The sequence below is a fragment of the Felis catus genome, chromosome A2 (assembly GCF_018350175.1).
Source record: "Felis catus isolate Fca126 chromosome A2, F.catus_Fca126_mat1.0, whole genome shotgun sequence".
Lineage (NCBI taxonomy): Eukaryota > Metazoa > Chordata > Mammalia > Carnivora > Felidae > Felis > Felis catus.
The window spans coordinates 110,817,849-110,836,898 of record NC_058369.1 but is presented as its reverse complement, the minus strand read 5'-3'; the positions used below and the strand labels follow the sequence as shown (position 1 = coordinate 110,836,898).

The 19,050-nt window shown below is 37.3% G+C and overlaps 1 protein-coding gene across 24 annotated transcripts in view; it reads right to left on the bottom strand.

Annotated features, from left to right (window-relative positions):
• Nucleotides 1-19,050, bottom strand: part of HDAC9 (histone deacetylase 9) — a 939,894-nt gene that overhangs the window by 909,947 nt on the left and 10,897 nt on the right. Inside the window, exon 1 of one of the 24 annotated variants that reach the window (XM_045053231.1) lies at nt 8,309-8,326. The exons of 22 other annotated variants lie outside the window; for them this stretch is intronic. The gene's annotated coding sequence lies outside the window, so the exon portion shown is untranslated. Of the gene's footprint in view, nt 1-2,204; nt 2,224-8,308; nt 8,327-19,050 lie in introns of those variants that run through there. One more of the 24 variants, XM_019825558.3, reaches the window with a different exon arrangement.

Genomic DNA, 19,050 nt, shown 5'->3' with positions numbered 1-19,050 from the left:
GTCTCTAAAGGGACAAATCAAGAAAAAGTGAGAAGTCAGAGACAAATGTCATTATTTGGGCCATTGGTCATGGGATTCTTGTGAGGAGTATATAAATAATACACATTAAGCAGTGGGCCTGGCATAAGGAAGTCCCATAAATGTCAGCCATTAATGTTACGTAGAACAGTGTGACATCTTACCTTCACCCACATAGCAAATGAAACCCAGAGAGATGAAGTGATGTTGCAAAGGTATGTGCTGGACATGGAAAAAGGAACCCAGTATTCTCATGTTTCTGATGAGGAGAAAAAGGAAAATGTGGAACAAGGGGAAAGAGCAAGTCCACAGAGCACTACCATGAACTCTCCACCACCATTCAAACGCACTCTAGCATTAGTTTCCTAGGGCTGCTCTAACTACCACAGATGAGGTGGCTTAAAGCAACAGATATTTATTCTCTCCCTGTTCCAGAGGACAGAAGTCTGAAATCAAGGTTTTAGCAGGGCCATACTCCCTCTGAGACTTGGTAGAATCCTTCCTTGCCTCTTCTTACCTTCTGGTGGTGGCTGGCAGCCCTAAGCATTCCTTGCCTTATGGCTGCATCCCTCCAATCTCTGCCTCTGCTGTCATATGGCTTTCTCCCTGCATGTCCCTGACTCTCTCTCTCTCTCTTCTCCTCTTATTATAAGGACACTGGCCCTACTGGATTAATGGCTCACCCTACTGCAGTATGACCTCATCTTACCTTCTTTTTAAGTTTATTTATTTATTTTGAGAGAGAAAAAGAAAGAAAACACACAAGTGAGGAAAGAGGCAGAGAGAGAGAGAGAAAGAGAATCCCAAGCAGGCTCCAAGCCGTCAGTGCAGAGCTGGATGTGGGGCTCCATCTCACAACCGTGAGATCATGACCTGAGCCAAAATCAAGAGTGGGACACTTAACCGACTGAGCCACTCAGGTGCCCCAGACCCCATCTTATTTTGACTGCATCTGCAAAGACCCTTTTGTCCAAATAAGGTCACAATCCCAGGTACCAGGGATTAGAACTTGAACATACTGTTTTGGAGGAACACAATTCAACCACAACACCTCTCTCATCTGGAGACATTTTACTTTGTTTTTGTTTGGTTTGTGTAGCCAGTTTTTTGTGGGTTTTTTTTGGTTTTTTTGGTTTTTTGGGGGGGGGGCGGTTTTGCAGGGGGGGTGTTGGAGGAGGGTCAGTCTTAAATGAGAAATTCACTGAAATGTTATTCATGCTAATGGGCCAACTCAGAATTATTGTAATAAAAAGGCAACTCTGTCTACTTAACCATGTTTACTTCCCAAGCCCATTAGTGGTTCCATGTGGTGAGAAAAATTTCCCACTCACTTTATCAAATTTAGCACATTTATTTAGTCTGAGTCAATGTCTGAAATATCCTTTCATACATTTAAGCTAACTTTTCCCAAGGTCATGCAGCAAGATAGAAGTCATAGATCTTTCCCCTGTGAGTCAGTCACTATAAAATATAGCACTGAATTTGGGTGAAAGAAAGGTGATGAAATGTGCCTGGAATAATACAGAGTTGGTTTTTCCCCATGTAACACATTTGCATTGTATTTTATTTTATACATATCTGAACCAAAACCAAAGCACCACTGACCTAAAATGAACTATAATTTCATACGAATGTATCTGTAACGAAATAGATTTGAGACTGAGAAACACTTTCTTTCCAATCACAACTCAAAGTAAAAGGGAGTACATGTTGCTATCTATTAATGTCCTTTGAGCGAAGTGGTACTTAAAGAATAAAAATGGTCACTTTTCCCTTGTCGTAAAACATCAGCAAGTCACATAAAATTTAACTGTTCCAGTCAGGCATTCATCACTGCTGAATTTTTGTGTCAGATTCTCTCAGCCTGGAATGTTTCTAATATGAATTTAGTTAATTTTGATAAAGAGAAATTCACTCAATTCACCTTAAAAAATGAACTAATCTAAGCTCTGGTCATACATGCAAGGCACAAAGCAATCTGTATTAAATTTTCACCAGAAAACAGTTACCAAATTTGATCTGGCAGAGTAAAGTCTCTCAGCACGAAATCATTGAGAAACATGAGGGGCCTTTTCTGGAATTTTATAATGTGGATGAAATTTTCTCTTTAGGAATAAACATTACATTTCATATACATACTTTAATAACTATAGAGATACGAGCCAAACATGGGGCTGACTACATACAAGCAGTGTAGTGAAGTGTCTAGGGTCCACGTGGAGTCAGATCAGACTGCCTGGTTTGGAAGCCATGCCTTGGAAGCTGCAATAAATTAAAACAGCCACTCAATCTCTCTAACACTCGGTGTTCTCAGCTGTAAAAGAGGGAAGATGATAATAGTACCAACATCGAGGATTTTAATGAATAATAGATGAAATGACTATAAAACCTTTGGCATAATGCCTAATGTTATTATTATTAAGAGCACGGATCCACACCTGGCAGGTATGGCAAACTGCCTGGTTTCAAATCACAGCTGCTATGAAGTACTGGCATTGAAATATTGGGCAAGAAACTTCATCTCTGTGAGCATCACATTCTACAAAAGGGGAAAATAATAGTAACTACTTCAAGAATATCAAATGATATGTATGAATTGCTTAGCTCAATACCGGAATACACTAAGATCTCAGAAAAAATATATATACTTCGTTATATCTTCCTGGTGGAATTTAATTATGCAAATAATTTAATAATTGGCTTTTCACTTACACACACTGCAAATTTCTTTGTCATTTAATAATTATTCTCATAAATCCAAAACAAAGAATTATTCCATGCCTAGAGGGTCAGAAATATTTTTGCAGGTATGAATAGTGCAAGATTGATCAGGACAAGGATTTTTTTTTAAGTTTATTTATTTTGCGCGAGAGAGAAAGAGAGAGCATGAGTGAGTGAGGGGCAGGGAGAAAGGGAGAAAGAGGGAGAGAGAGAATCCCAAGCAGGCTCCAAGCTCAGAGCAGAGGCCAATACAGGGCTGAGTCTCACAAAATGTGAGATCAGGAGCCAGCTGAAATCAAGAGTTGGACACTTAACAACTGAGCCACCCAGATGCCTGTAGACAGGGATTTTAGAAATATTCCTTTTAGACCCATTCTCAGTGCTCCCAAGTAGTCCATGAATAGTTTACTTAAATTTCACTCTTTTCTAACATATTTTAGCTGCACAGAAACTAACATATTTCAAACAAGAAGTCTGGAAACAACCAGAAAATAACCAAGTAATGTGTGCAGCTATACTTGTTTAAAGCATTCAGATACAAAAAGTATTATCAGGCAGATTCTCAGAATACTTTCCTCCTTGCTGAACTTTTTCACAGGAGCCTTCCCAGCAGCCACGCTTGGTAAAGAGAGCCTGTTAACACTGGTCCCCTTTCAAGTCCAGGATTGTGTCTCACTTCCTGAACTGCTCTATCTAGACTGACACTGAAGAATGGATCCTCTTGTCCAGCAGGAACTGTCTGATGGCTTTACTTACCAATTAAAAGTAAAGTCTAGATGGAGGCCAAAAAAGTTTCTCCTAGGCCAGTAGGTATGGAGGCTGAAAAGGCTGCCTTCCCAAATAAGACAGCCTTAAATTGGTGAGAAATACAAGTGCAAAGGTTGGAGCTACACAGGGCTTTAGAGCCTCCCCTTTAGCAAACACTATTAATTGGCTAACCAAAGCCATTCTCTCCTATGCTGTCTCTTGCTATAGATGTTGGGAAACTAAATATTCACTTTTCAATCTCTTCTGTAGCTAGGAGTGGACAACGAGGTATAAGCAGAACACTGCTAAGGAAGTGCTAAGGTTCTCTAAAGCTTTTGCTTTTGTGATTAAACAAGACACCACCTGCCTGGTGCTGTCCCTCCCCTGCCCCACCCCCTTTTTTCTACCTAGAACATGAACGTGAGGTTGAGAGCAGCAATAGCCTCCTACAACCATGAATCAATCAACAAACACAAGGACCAGCTACTGGAGCGGGGCCACAACAGTGTTCTAACTCTAATAATGGAAATAGAGAGTAAGGCATTATTCTTTTAAACATCAAGGCTAAGATGCCAGGATCGTCAGCCAGATGGCTGAAGTGGTATTAGATTTACGAAGGAGGTAGGTAACACAGTGTCAGATTCAATGATGGTCAGTACAATGGCAACAAGGAGCCAGCAGCCTGAATTTTCAATACCAATATCCACATTTAGCATCATCAGTACCAATATCTCTGAATACTTAGGCCAATTATTTAATATGTATTTGAGAAAACAGATCTTAAAAGACTTGAAATGTTAAACTACCATGCAAATGTAACATAGTTCTTTATTTTACTATATTTCAACTGAGAGGCAAATAAGGACTGTAAATCTTAATAATGACAAACTAATAGAACTGAGACAGGATAAGCAAAAATGTTATGCATTTCTTTGATTGAAGCATATATATAAGTATGAGTGTGTTAAAAGCAAGAATCCAAGTGAAAAAGTCATAAATTATAATGCTGAAGAAAGTCATGTTCCAAAATAAGACTTGTTTTCTTCAGCAGTCTGGATAACATTTTACCTTGTGTTCAAACTATCCATGCATGCAATGAATGCAGTTTAGTCAACCTCAAATTATACCCCATTTCTGATCATCTTGCAGAATAGAAGCTCAACCTGTGTCCATGGAAATATAGCATCACATTGCAGGGCTAAGTAAAAGAAACAATACTTGGCATTTAAATGCATGAGGTACCTTTAAATTGACTCCTTTTTTATTTAAATATCTCCACCGAAAAACAGACTAAAATTTCAACTCATATTTCAGAAATTAAATCAACATGAAAATTCACCCTGGTCAATCACATATTCACCTCTCATTCTGTAAGTTATTCATAAATTAACTGGTTCCTTTCTGAGTTTCTTTTCTTGAACTCATCCTTCCCACTTCTTCAATTGCAATTCACTGATGTAAATGAGTTTAATGTACCTGTACTTGAATTTATCACATCTTATGTTATCATTCCTCATCCTTAGAAAAATAAGGATCCTCCTATTTTTCAATTTTCCCACAATTTTCTCACAGGTCTGCATTTCATTTCCTACCATATGTTTGTCACCTTCTTCCAACATTTACTTCTACCTTCTACACCATCAATCTCTCCCTCTCTACTAGCTTTCTTCATTAGGGCTATAAATCCATTCAAACAAAAACACAAACAAAAAAGCCCCAAATCTGCAAATGTCTTCTGGCTACCTATAACCTAGTACCTAAAGAACATCCCTTTTCTGCCATGCTTTTCAAAAGAGTAGATCCCTTGTTTCCAAACATCCCATATATACAACCATTGTGTGCTAATAAGTGTTTAGCAATCAGCTCCAATAAAAAAAAATGTGTTTATATATGCGTGTGTGTTTATTATAAATTTTACTAGTATAAAAGAGACATAGCACAGAATTTACACATAATAATGAAATATACAACATTCTTTACCTTAAATTCCACACAGACAACTGCTTTCCTTTTTTTTTTTTTCAACTTGTTTCTTAGAAAATGCTTTCATTGATATTTACCAACTCTGGTGTGCTCTGACATGAATGAATGTTGGTTGATATTTTCTTTTACATTAATAAATAAGATGAAAGTGAAACAATGAATATATATGTCAGAACTTCTCTTGCTCATCAATATTGGGAACAACTTCTCTGTTGAATTAGATAATATTTTACGTATATGAAGAATATTTGGAAAAATATTTCTTCAATTTTTGTACCATTTACAATGCAATTGCTGCATATCCAACATTCTTTTGAGTTTAGTCTGCATTATTAACAATATATCTATCCCTTTAAGTCTGGACAATCAGCACAACAAAATCTCACATTTGAAGCATTTGCCAATTTCCATGGTATCAATACTCTCACTATGGGAAATTTCAAGATACCAAAGTGAAGTCAGTGAACATAGACTCCAGAAGAGGTAGGCAGTAGGACAATTTTATATGGTACATCCATATCCAGATAAACTAGACAAAAATAACCTTAAGAGCATAGACAATAAGAGAATGTAGTAAAATAATTAGGAAGGATGAATTTTGAACATTTACTATACTGAGTTTTAATAAAATGTCTTTAATTGTAATGATACATAATTCAGTTGACAGTAATGGCTATGTTTAACAACCAGCCTGCACCTTTGTTGAAAATTTAACAAGCTGGCTCTCACAAGTCAGTGTAAACCAGTTCCAGGTCACCAGTACATGGAAATATGGCTTATACAATACGTACCTGCTCTTGCTAGAGCCAACACAGAATTTCCGTTACCAGTCCATGGGAGCTTTTGCACACCTGTCTTATTTGACCTCTCTGCCACATTCCCAACACTTTACACACACTGCCTTTCAACTACTTTCAACTTTCAACTTTCTTTCAACTACTCTGCCAAGGTTTTCCACATTCATCGTAGAACTTTATTCATTCACCATTCTCCTTAAACATTCATGTTATTCTAACCTCAGTCCCTTTTCCTGCTCATTTTGCAAACCCAGTCTAGGCAATCTCACTAATGGGTTTAGTTAAGCAACAATTTACCAATGACCTCAAATCTCTTTTAGCAGACCAGGCTGTTCTGCTAAGTACCAGAACGGAGTGCACAATGCCGTATGAGTTAGGTCCCCTTCTTATTTATTTACTAATTAAGTAATGAGTTGGGTAATTATGTGTTTGTGTCTGTCTCTCCCACTAAGCTGTAAGCTTCACAGGCACCTGGAACATTGTGACTCTTTTCTTGCCATAGTCTCAGGGTCTAGCACATTATCTAGCACAGAGTAGCTATGCTGGGAATCAATAAAGGTATACATTGAAATAAGCATTTCAAACTAAACAAGTACAAAACAGAGCTCAGTAAATGCCCCACAAAATGTGTTTCTCTCTTGACTCTCAATCATACCAAATGGTGCCAATATCTAACCCTGCCTCATCTGAAAGAATCCAAGACTACCCTTTCCCCTTATTTTTCTTATCCAGTCACTGATGACAATCTACCTTCTCATCACCTAAACAACTTGCAAAGCTTTTCCTTCTTCCTCACCATCACTCTTGCTACCTTAGCTTAGACTCATTCTTACCTGGACCACTACAGTAGCCTCCTGAGCTCCCTGCCTCCTGTTTTCCCCTATTCCGACTCAAATTCATGGTACTACCAAAACAACCTCTTTACAAGAATGACTGTGGCCATCTCTATTCAGTAGTCTATCAGTGGTGTGCTACCAGCTAGAGAAGAAACTCCAAACTCCATCCCCTAGAACTTATAAAGCCCTTTGTGGTCAGGACCTCATCTGGTTTCCTAGTCTCACCACCTTCCACTTTCCTAGGAAGCATCTTCACTCCATTTGCACTTACATGGCTGTAGTTCCCCACCCTCTTTCACATCTCTGGGCCTCTATACTTTGACTTCTCTCAACCTGGAATATCCTCTCTCTGTTCTCCACTTGGTGGTCAAGGCTCATTGCATGCTCTTTTTTTTTTTTTTTGACCTCCAACAAAGACCCCTCCCTCTCTATTTTCATAATGCTCTGACCCTTCTATGACTATATTTATCCCCTCCTATAATGATTACTTTTGAATATTTACTTCTACCCAACTAGACTATGAACACTTGCCCCAAATTGACTATATCGACCACAGAGACAAGCACAGAGTAGGAATTCAGCACTCCTTGTAGGACTATGAAATGACAAGCCATTTATTCTGCAGAGAAAATACACAACTAAGTAGCTGTTGCCCCTTTTAAAACCATTCACCTTGAAAGTTATCCACTTAGTTTAATGATGGTGGCATTACTCCAAGTATTTTTGGAAGTCGACTTTCAGAACTGTCTGGGGAATGTTCTTTAAATTATCTCAAGTGAGGCCAAAAAAACATCATTCTGAACAGATATGAGGCCTAGGAGGAATCACAGCACAAGTGATACAATTCTCTGTAGAAAACGAGGAATGAAATATGTACCAGATCACATAATGATTGATGTGGAGGGACTAATAAACTGGCTCAAAGGTATATCTACAGAGAAAAATCTCAAAAAATATTTTGAGCAATATCTTAATAATATTTTGTCATATTAAAGACATTTACAAGTCCTTAAGATGATTTCTCTGATAGAGCAATATTAATGTGGATGTATAGTTATTGGTAACTTGCTTGATCCACTATATGAAGCTCTTTCAATTAACATTTCCCAAAAAACATCCAATGTGAATAGGTATCTAATAGAAACTGGTGATTAACGAAATTTAATACACAGTATTAAACAAGGTTAAAAGGGTTTATTTACTCACAGACTTTTCAGAGATATTAATATCTTAATGTGACTCTCCATGACATCTATCTATGGTACACGGGGCTTATCAAATTCTTTTAACTTCATGATCTTTTCTTCTTGCAGATATTGTAGGATTAATGTTCCGTATACTTTGAGAAATCTGTTGTATGGAAATAGGTGCATCTTTAGAAAATATGACTTGTAATCCGAAACTATACTGATACCAAAAGCTACAGATGAGGTTACTGAGAATATATTCTAACTGCCTTATATAATGTATCTCATTTATCTTTACAACAGTCTTGTAGTATAGATAGTACTAGGATCCCAAAATTATAATTAAGGACAAAAAGGTTGAGAAAACTTAAGTAACCAGTCATATACCACACAGCTAGTTAGAAATGGAGACAAAATGTCACCCTGTCATGACCAACCCATGGGTCAAAAGCTTAACCTGGGCACTGAGTGGGTTCTGCACTGCCTCTCGGACTGAACACAAGCTCTCCTGGAATACACTGCCTCTTCATCATTTCCCTATTTCCACATGGCTAATTCCTACCTATTACTTTAAGGTTCATTTTATCTATTTTCCCTGGGATGCCTTCACTGCCAACTGACTAAAAATAACCATCCCCATGGTACCTTATTCCTTTCACGGAACTTATAAATTTACTGGCTTATACAAACTGCACATAGAGACCAAACTCGCACAGCCTCAGAAAAAAAAGCTTTTGACCAGCTAACACATCCCAGACAAGAGAAAAGTTTATGGTCTAACCTCATTTTCATTGTTTTCTCAGGGTAAATTTGGGTAAATACCACAATAATAAATTTGAAATTCTGCTTTAAACATTTCAAAGTAGTTGCAGGAATATCATCCCATCTGTATCTCAACTTTTAAAGGAAGAAAACAAGTTATCTTTGTAAGTGGAAGAACCTGAGTTTTTAAAAAAGCTAAGTGGTTCAACATGCAAATCAGTCTATCCCAGAACAGTACTGCACACATAGTAGGTACTTAACCGATGGCTGGGTAAATGCTTGAGTAAGGCTAACTTAAATTCTGACACTTGTCACCCTTCAGCACTCCTTACACTCCGGTGCGCCACCTCCAGATGTAGCAGATACTGTTGACGCCTGCCCACATCCCGTGGCCATTACCACTCAAATGAATGCCCACAGACTTTGAATAGCCAACACTTCCATTTAGTCACCTGAGGGTTTTCTTCCCTCTCCACAGCAGGCTAGAAGCAGCCTCAACTAAGGAGTAACTGGTTCTGTGGTGTCTTGGATAGACAACTCTAAGGGATGCTTTCCTGCAATTTCCCCCACCCCCAAATTAAGCTTCAGTTGCCCAAAATGGTAGCTGGCTTAATACACATCCTTTACTGACTGCCTTCCCTACCCCCATCCATGTATTCTTTGCATCCTAAAGAAACTACCTGCTCTCCAAACCTTTGTCTTAGAGTCGGATTCTGGGAAATGAAACAATGTAGGATAGGAAAGTATTTCTAGTTTTAAAAAACAAAGGTAAAGGGGCACCTGGGTGGCTCAGTCGGTTAAGTGTCCGACTTCGGCTCAGGTCATGATCTCATGGCTGGTGAATTCGATCCCCTCAACAGGCTCTGTGCTGACAGCTCAGAGCCTGAAGCCTGCTTCAGATTCTGTGTCTCCCTCTCTCCCTGCTACTCCCCAACTCATGCTCTCTCTCTCTCTCTCTCAAAAATAAATGAACATTAAACATTTTTTAAACAAAGGTAAAAAAGTCAGGGATCACTTATAAATAATTTAGTATAATCACATCTTTCAAAGAGAAAACATTAACCAGCCGCTATTTGTCACTGCACAGTGAAAACAATCCAAACTGGGAGTTAATGTTAGTACATGAATTTTAACTTATGAATTTTCTGACATGAAAAGGAAAGAAAGACTGCTTTGAAAAATACAGAAGACACTGTAAAAATCTGTTGGGCAAAGTGCCATTTTAATACCCACTTTAGGCCTTCCTAAAGGCCTAAAAATACCTTCCTGTTAGGCCTCTAACACCTTCCTCAGGTGCACAGGCTGAGAAAAGTAAAATTTCTCACATTGTATTAATCTATTCTTTTTGAAATAACTTTTTAAAGGCGGGGAAGAGGAGAGCAGAGAGAGGAGAGATCAGGTTGTTTTAATAAAGTCATCTGATTACACACGATTTCTTAAATGGCCCCAGATCTCTGATTTTCAGTATAGCACATATAAGCTCTCTCTCCCATCTGCCTATGTTTGATGGCACTGAGTATGCTCATTCATTCGTTCAAAATTTGACAAATGCTTTCTATGGAGACTTATGAGGATTTACTTGTAGAGATAGAAAAATGAAATACACACAGCTATCCCCAAGGAGTCCCCAATCCAGATAGTGAGACAGAAAAATGGAACAGTTAGCGTTCAGGATGACAATGGATGCTAAGGGTATTTGGGGGTCACAAAGGACATGCTCCTAATCCCCACAGGGTTGGAGGAATGGAGCATGGAGTCAGCAAAACTGGATTAAGACTCTTATAAAATGTTTGCTTTAAAATATGGTTCCCCATACCTGGTCCACCATATTTTATTTAAAATAAAAAACTACAAAACATGAACTTACAAGCACAGTGAAGTTAAAGGAGCTTCTTTCTATATTTTCTGGTTGCAAAATCTGGATAAATGCAACAAAGTTAATGTCTTTTCATACTGTAGGGTGCTCCTGCTTGTTTCAGGAGGATCTACCTAATCCTTGTAAGTAATCCAGCAACAGTGATGTATAGGAAGGAACTCCAGAGGATGTGAGATCTTCACTGAAACTTGAAGGAAAATCAGGAATTCTCTAGATGGGCTGAGAGAGAAAAGAGTGGACAGAATTCTTCTGGCAGAAAGGTGTAAATGGATAAGACTGAGAGCACGCAACTCTTCCAACAGTTAGTAGATTCGTACACCGACACAAGGGGAAAGGGGCAGGTAGGGGTGTGGGAAGACGAAAGGACTGGGAAGAGACTGGGAAGATCAGCAAAAGTCATGTCTGTTATGGTCTCTGATTTATTTTTTGAGGTATAATTCACATACCATAAAATTTACCCTCTGAAACTGTACAATTGAATGATTTCTTTAGTATATTCACAGAGTTGTACAACCAACAGCCCTACCTAACTCTTATCACCCTCAAAAAGAAACCCATATGCTTTTGCGGTCACATGCCATTTCCCCTCCCCCTAGTCCCTGACAACCACTACTCTATTCTTATCTCTGGATATTTCATTTAAGTGGAATTATACAAATGAGACCTTACAAAAGGCCTTATAAGTCAGGCTTCTTTCACTGAGCATACTGTTTTCATGTCTTATATATCAGTGTTTCATTCTTTTTTATGGCCCAGTAATATTCCTTTGTGTGCCTGTACCACATTTTATCTATTCACCAGCTGGTATACATTTGGGTTGTTTCCACGTTTTGGCTATTATAAATGGATAAGAACATTCATGTACACATTTTGTCTAAAAACGTGGTTTTAATTCCCTCTATATGCCTGAAGGAAGTGGAACCACTGGGTCATATGGTAACTCTATGTTTAATTTTTGAGGAACTGCCAGACTGTTTTCCAAAGTGGCTGCACCATTTTACGTACATACCAATGCTGGAGTCTGAAGTCATCCAGAAGTCAGGTGAGCCACTCAAAGTCTTGAGGCTGGTAATAGTTATACTAAAATTTTAATTTTAGAAAGGTCACTCTAGAAGCAGTGTGGAGAATGATTAAATAATTTGGATAAGAGGTATAAAAGTAATCTAGTTGCCTACTGCAAAGAAACCAGGTGAGACAACAAGATAGTCTAATTAGGATAATAATAGTAGAGATGGGGGAGGAAGTGAAATTGAAAAGGAAGAGGAAGGAAAGGGAAATCACATTTTTTTTTCCTAGAGAGAGAGAGAGAGCACCTATGCAAGCATATGGGAGAGGCAGAAGGAGACAGAATCTTAAGCAGGCTCCATGCTCAGCACAGAGCCCAACATGGGGCTCAATCCCATAACCCTGGGATCAGATCCGAGCCAAAATCAAGAGTCAGACACTTAGCTGACTGAGCCACCCAGGCACCCCAGTAAGGAAAGTGCCTTTAAAAATTATTAATTTAGGGGCACCTGGGTGGCTCAGTCAGTTAAGTGTCCAACTTTAGCTAGGGTCATGATCTCACAGTGCTGACAGTCAGCTCAGAGCCTGGAGCCCGCTTAGGATTCTGTGCCTCCATCTCTCTCGGCCCCTTCCCTGCTCCCTCTCCCTCACCCTCTCTCAAAAACAAGCATTATTTTTTTTAATTTAAAAATGATCAATTTAAAACAAATTACACATGAAGGTGAGTATCATAAACATAAATGCCTAAAAGATCAGGCAAGAAAGGAAAATAAATAAAATACAAGATATAAGCAATAGGGAATGGTAGACACTATAACACAGAGGAAAGAACACATCTAATCAAAAAATAGCAGCTATAACTCAGCTCTAACAACCCCAATGCTATGGGAAATATAGATGTAGTAGTATTGTCCAATCTCCTTGGTCAAGAAAAACCAAACTGGGTTTCATGTTAAATATCCAGATTTTCAAATATAGACAATTAATGCAATGTTTCTTTAAATTCTGTGATATCAACAAAACATGCCAATGGCTGCAGTTTGTGATCTCTCCAGCATGAAGCGAAAGGAACAGTGAGCCAAGAAGCAGAGTGTGTGCACAGGGCAGGGGTGGACTGAAGAAGATCCTACAAAGGAGACAGAGGAGAGAGCAGAAGCAGAGGAGGAAACTGTAATGGTGTGACATCACAGAGGCTCAGGGATAGATTCCAGAGAGGGGAGTAAGTAGTAAACAGTGTAAAATTCCAAGGGTGCCATTTCACACTAGCACTGAAAAGTGGACTTCAGGATTTGACAACTATGAAATACAAAATATTTTCAGGAAAATGAAAAAAAAATCTGATGACTGCGAGCAAGTATAAAGCTGAATAATTTAGCTTTCTCTGACTTCTCAAACCTTGTTTTCTCCAAAAGTCAGCATAGGAACTATGGGCCCCAAATTTTTGTTTATGTTTCTCAAAGAGCCATCATTACTTATGTGGTCCTCTTCAGCTGATAGATACTGGACTAGTTCAATTTTTTTAATCATGTCCAAAGAACAAGTTTTAATCTCTGTGATGCATGATCACTTGCTCCTCTTAAGCTTGCACTTATAAAAATTCACTACCGACCTGTCTTATAAACAAACAAACAAAAAAAAATTGGGAGAACAGTGTAAATAACTTTGCCTGTGTGTGACAGAGACGCAAAATAACAGTGGCTTAGATGAGAGAAATTTCTTCCTCATTCACATAAAGCTTCAAGCTGGTTTGGCAGCTCTGCCTCAAGAAGTCATCGTCACTGTCCCAGGCTTTTTAAAAACAATCCTGTTGCTCCTCTATCCTTAGAACGCTGGCCTCTTAAGGAGCTCTCAGAGAGTACACCACCATACCCACATTCCAGCAAGTTAGAAGGGAAGAGAGAGCCCACGCCTGTGCTTTAATGGCCCATCTGGAAGTCACTCAAATCTCTTCTGCTTGTTTTCTACAGCCAGAATTTTGCCACATGGCACAATTCCTAGCTGCAAGGGAGGCTGAGAAGTATCATCTTTATTCTGTGGGGTCTGATCCCAGCAAAACTTCAGAGGCTCTGGGTTTGAGGACAATGGAGAAAGGAGATACTGGGAGATAATTAGGAGTCTCCACCACAGAGTGGTATTTAATTTTCAAAATTCTGTTCTTAAAATTCTAGAAATAATTTATATTTTGGTTCAATTTTACAAGAGAATATAAATCTGGCCTAACCTTTATGCTTAAATACTGGAAACAGAGCAATGTAACATTGCCACAATTTTGGATTCATCGTGCTGGTATTTATGACAGCGCTGAAGAAAGTTAAAGTTAATTTTAATTTGTTCTTACAAAATTATTTTCCTAAGAATTCTAAAGCAACTCTAGTCTTCCTGCCATGCTTAACAACTAGCTTTCAAAAGACTACATTAAAACTCAAACTATAAAATACAAAAATCATTGACATATTCCTACAGCATATGGAACTATACCACCTCAAAGATTCTTTTAAATTAACACAGTCAATTGTGCCCTTACTGCCAGAAAATGCTTAAAGTAACAACATGCATGTACCAAAGCAAGATGTGCTCCTGAATTTTGTCACTCTATTCTCATATAAGTTCACAGTGCTATATTTTATCACTTAAATACTAGAGAAAACCAAAAATAAAATAGTTCAACAGCACATAGTTCACTACTTACTTGATATGTGAACATTCTAGAGGCCTACCCATGAACTACAGAATCTCCTAAATAAATATAAAAAGGAACTCCATAAAAAGTGATACAATTTAAAAGACAGCAATTTTTTAGCTGTTTTATGGTCATTCACATCCTATAAATTCAAGAATATATTATACACAAAGCTACCTGACTTTAATCCTTCTTAAAAAACAAGCTAATAGGATATACCACTTCCTTATAGTAGCATGTTTTATCCACTTAAAAATATGTAAATTATGTTTAACTAATTTAAATTCTTAATTTATGACTGGCTTGCCTTAAGAAGAATTTTGAATGGCTAGGGCAATGATTAAAATCATCAAGCATAATATGGGACATAACTGACCATTAAAACTTAATTTTTAAAATTAAAAATTCAGTATGAAATATTCATTATAGAAAGTTTGGGGGTGCCTGGGTGGCTCAGTCAGTTAAGCGTCCGACTTTGGCTCAGGTCATGATCCCGCGGTCCGTGGGTTCGAGCCCCGCGTTGGGCTCTGTGCTGACAGCTCAGAGCCTGGAGCCTGTTTCAGATTCTGTGTCTCCCTCTTTCTCTGACCCTCCCCTGTTCATGCTCTCTCTCTCTCTCTCTCTGTCTCAAAAATAAATAAATGTTAAAAAAAAAAATTAAAAAACAAAAGTTTGGAAACTACTGAAAAATAAAAAGAATGTCCAATAAACTGCATTAAAGTGAGTATTACATACTTAAATCATCTCCAAAGTTATCCTGACCAACTAGATTTTACATGGAAGAGAAAAATGAATGGAGGACACACACTTCTAATCAAGACAGAGCAACAGGGATGGGAAATGTACTCTGCTTATAAAAATGAAAGTGCTGTACAAAATATATGGAACAGCAATTTTCAAGACACTGGATACCAGGCAGTAATCCTTGAGAAATGGGAAACATAAGGCAAACCCTAAGAAATGGGAAAACTGATGACATGAGTACTATGCCTATTTCAGCTTCTAGATAATAGCTCAGGGAAGAAAAATCAAGACAGCCCAGCACAGCTCCTGAACTGAAGAGATGTACTTGAGAATCTATGGAGATTAGAGAAGCTAGAAATCTCCAAACAGAGTTCCAGAGCAATGAGAGCTAAACAGAGATATCTCCAAAGATTTGCAGATAACCCTCAGGTATTCCGCAAAGTACTGATCAGCACAATATATAAGGGAAACAACACAAGGCCAGGGAAAGAACCACAGGAAAGGACTACAGGGAATAGTACCTAGTACTCACTCAAGGCTGGGAATTGTGCCTGTTCCCACCAACCAGCCTGGAAAACCTTCTAATTCATGGGGTTTAGGGTAAACCTGAACAAAATCTGAAAGAATCAAACTGTTTCCATAACTATCTGCATCCCATTAAAAAAATACTTAAGATTTATAGGGATATAAAAATATCCCACACTCTACAAGGTAAAATTCACAATGTCTGTTATCCACCAAAAAATAACCAGGCATTCAAAGAAGTAGGAAAATATAACCCATAACAAGTAGAAAAATCAACCCAATAAAACTGGTCAAGTACTGAAAAGATGCTAGAATTCACAAGCAAGGTCATTTAATTGGTTATTATAAATCTATTCCATATGTTCAAAAAAGTTAGAAATAGTGACCAATATTTTTAAAACACCCAAATTAAACTTCAAGAGATGAAAACTACAATGTGTGTGATAAACAACAACAATAACAACAACAACAACAGTATTAAATGTGGTTACTGGTAGTGAATCTGAAGACACAATAAAAACTATCCAAAATGAAACAGAGGGAAAAAAAGAATAAAAGAAGATAAACAGACCACCAGTGATCCTAATATACATGTATCTGGAGTTCCTGAAAGACGATAGAAGACAAAAGAAACCAAACAAATTTGTAAGAAAAGAGTGATGACATTCTTTTCAGATGTGATAGAAATCTTAAACCCATAGGTCCAAGAAGCTGAATGAACCCAAATCACAAAAAAAAAAAAAAAAAAAAAAAAAATGAAGAAAACTATACCAAGACACACCATAATCAAGTTCTTCAAAACCAGTGAAAAGGGAATATGTTTAAGGATGTGTTACATAGAAAAAGAAACAAAATTAAGGATGACAGCAGATTTCTCCTAAGAAACAATGCAAGAAGGAAAACAGTGGAGCAACATCTTTAAAGTTGAGAAAAAGAAAAAAAAATACTATCAATCTAGAATTCTATATCAAAAAAAAAATCTTATAAAATGAAGGCCAAAAAAAAAAAGATGCTTTCCTATATACAAAAGCTAAGAGAATTCCTCACTAGCAGCCCTATGCCACATGAAATGTTAAAGGAAGCCCTCCAGGCAGAAAGATGATACCAGATGGAAACTGTATGAAAAGCATGAAAGGAAATGAAGGAATGAAAGGAATGAAGAGCACTTAAAATGGCAACGACATGAGGAAATACAAAAGATTTGGTTTTATTATGTAAATATCTTTAAAAGAAAAATAGAACAGGATATGAAATAAAAATCTAATGTGTTTTCAACAGTTACTTAAAAAACTATAAATTCCCCCAAGAATATTTCAGATCTGCTATTCTAGAGAAATTAAAACTGTAGCCCTTATTCTAAAAACCCACTCCATTTGGCTTACATTTTCCTCATTTGGCCTGAGCAGTCTTAGCATTATATTTTTGAATACACAAGTTGAATTTATTACCTTTGTTTTAATAAAGAAAGAGTAGTAAGGAACTCCAAAAGGATGCTCTTAGTAAACAAGTTAGCTCACACAGTTTGGCAATGGCTTTGCTGATATTTATAAGTAAAAGCAAATAACTATTGTTTTACTACAGTGTGAAACTCATCAAATGTTTACTTTAATGCAGGTAACTTTAAAAATTGAGTCAAACAGATAAGTAGATTAAAAATATATTTAGGGGCGCCTGGGTGGCTCAGTCAGTTACGTGTCCAACTCTTGATTTTAGCCCAGGTCATGTTCTCAAAATAAATAATAAACATTAAATTTATTTATTTATTTATAGTACAATTCACAAAACTTGGATTCACTATTTGATCATTGTTATTATCATCATAATTGTATAAGATGGTGTGAACCTAATGCATGATACACATCATTAAGTATTTTTAGGGAAAGGTTTATCAGCAAGGTGGGGACAGAAGATAAAAAGCAGTGCTAGCATCTCACCATTAAGAGGCGGATGAAAGCAATCAAGAGACTAAAGCATAATCGGCAATTCCTGAGTGCGAAATTCTATATATTGCTACTGAGTTTTCTCCTATCCTGTGAAATCTATTCAAAAGCATATCCACAGGTTCTCTCAATGAGTAGCCCTGCACTGGAATGAAAGTGAAAATAAAGAAATAAAACAAGATGTACCTCTTGGGTAAAGAGGAAAAAGTAGGTTCCAAGATGAAAATTTAGAATTGACAAAACCACCTTGGAAAAGGGGTTAACTCAGCCATAAAGTATAGTTCACAGGCACTTGAGAGAATAACCCTGAAAAGCAATTCTGATGCATATTCAAATTTGGGAACTGCTAAGCTAGACTAAAAGAATGAACAAAGGCAAGTCTCCACACCTAAGTATGTGTGTTCCAATTCTGCCATATAAAACAACTATTAAATAGCCAGCAGGAGAGAATGAATGGAAAATTTTAAAGTATTTCTACTTGCCAACAGACTTTATTTCAATTTATTTGAATATTTAATTTCTACACCATTATATATTACTAGATTCAGCATTCTCTAAAGAATTAAATGAGACAATATATGTGAACATACCCAATACTGAAGTTCAATAACTATATGATGGATTTTAATCAAAGTCTTCTCTTGAAGTGCCACAAGTTGCATAAAAAACCTTGGCCACTTAGAGCAATTCCTGCCTTTCTAAATGGAAAATCCTGTTGTGTTGATTTCATGCCTGATACCTGCTTTGAAACGTGTTATGTTGGGATTACATCTTACATAAGGATTGAGTTATCATATGTTTAAGTGTGTATGATGCTACTTCATTCTTCTTCTCTACCAGAAAGGATAAAATGATAAGAAAAGCAAAAACGTTAATAGAAGAAAAGCAATTCAGACATTTTTAAGAATGCAGTACCTTTAAAATCGGAATATCAGCAGACATTAATACATCAAAGACAGGGTATTATAAACACCATATTATACAATGACAATGATAATAACGATGAACAAATAGTGAATCCAAGTTTAAATGGTTTATTAGGAGAGACAGGGAAACCTGGGCCATTAGAAAAGAAAGTATATGTAAAGCTTATCTGGTAAACTGGTCAGTGTCAGGCCTCTAAACTAATAAGGAAATGATGAACACCTAAATCAGATGGTGGGATGACACACAATGTCATCAGTCCTTTGGGAAAAGAATGAAACCAATTTGATGGAATATACTGCCCT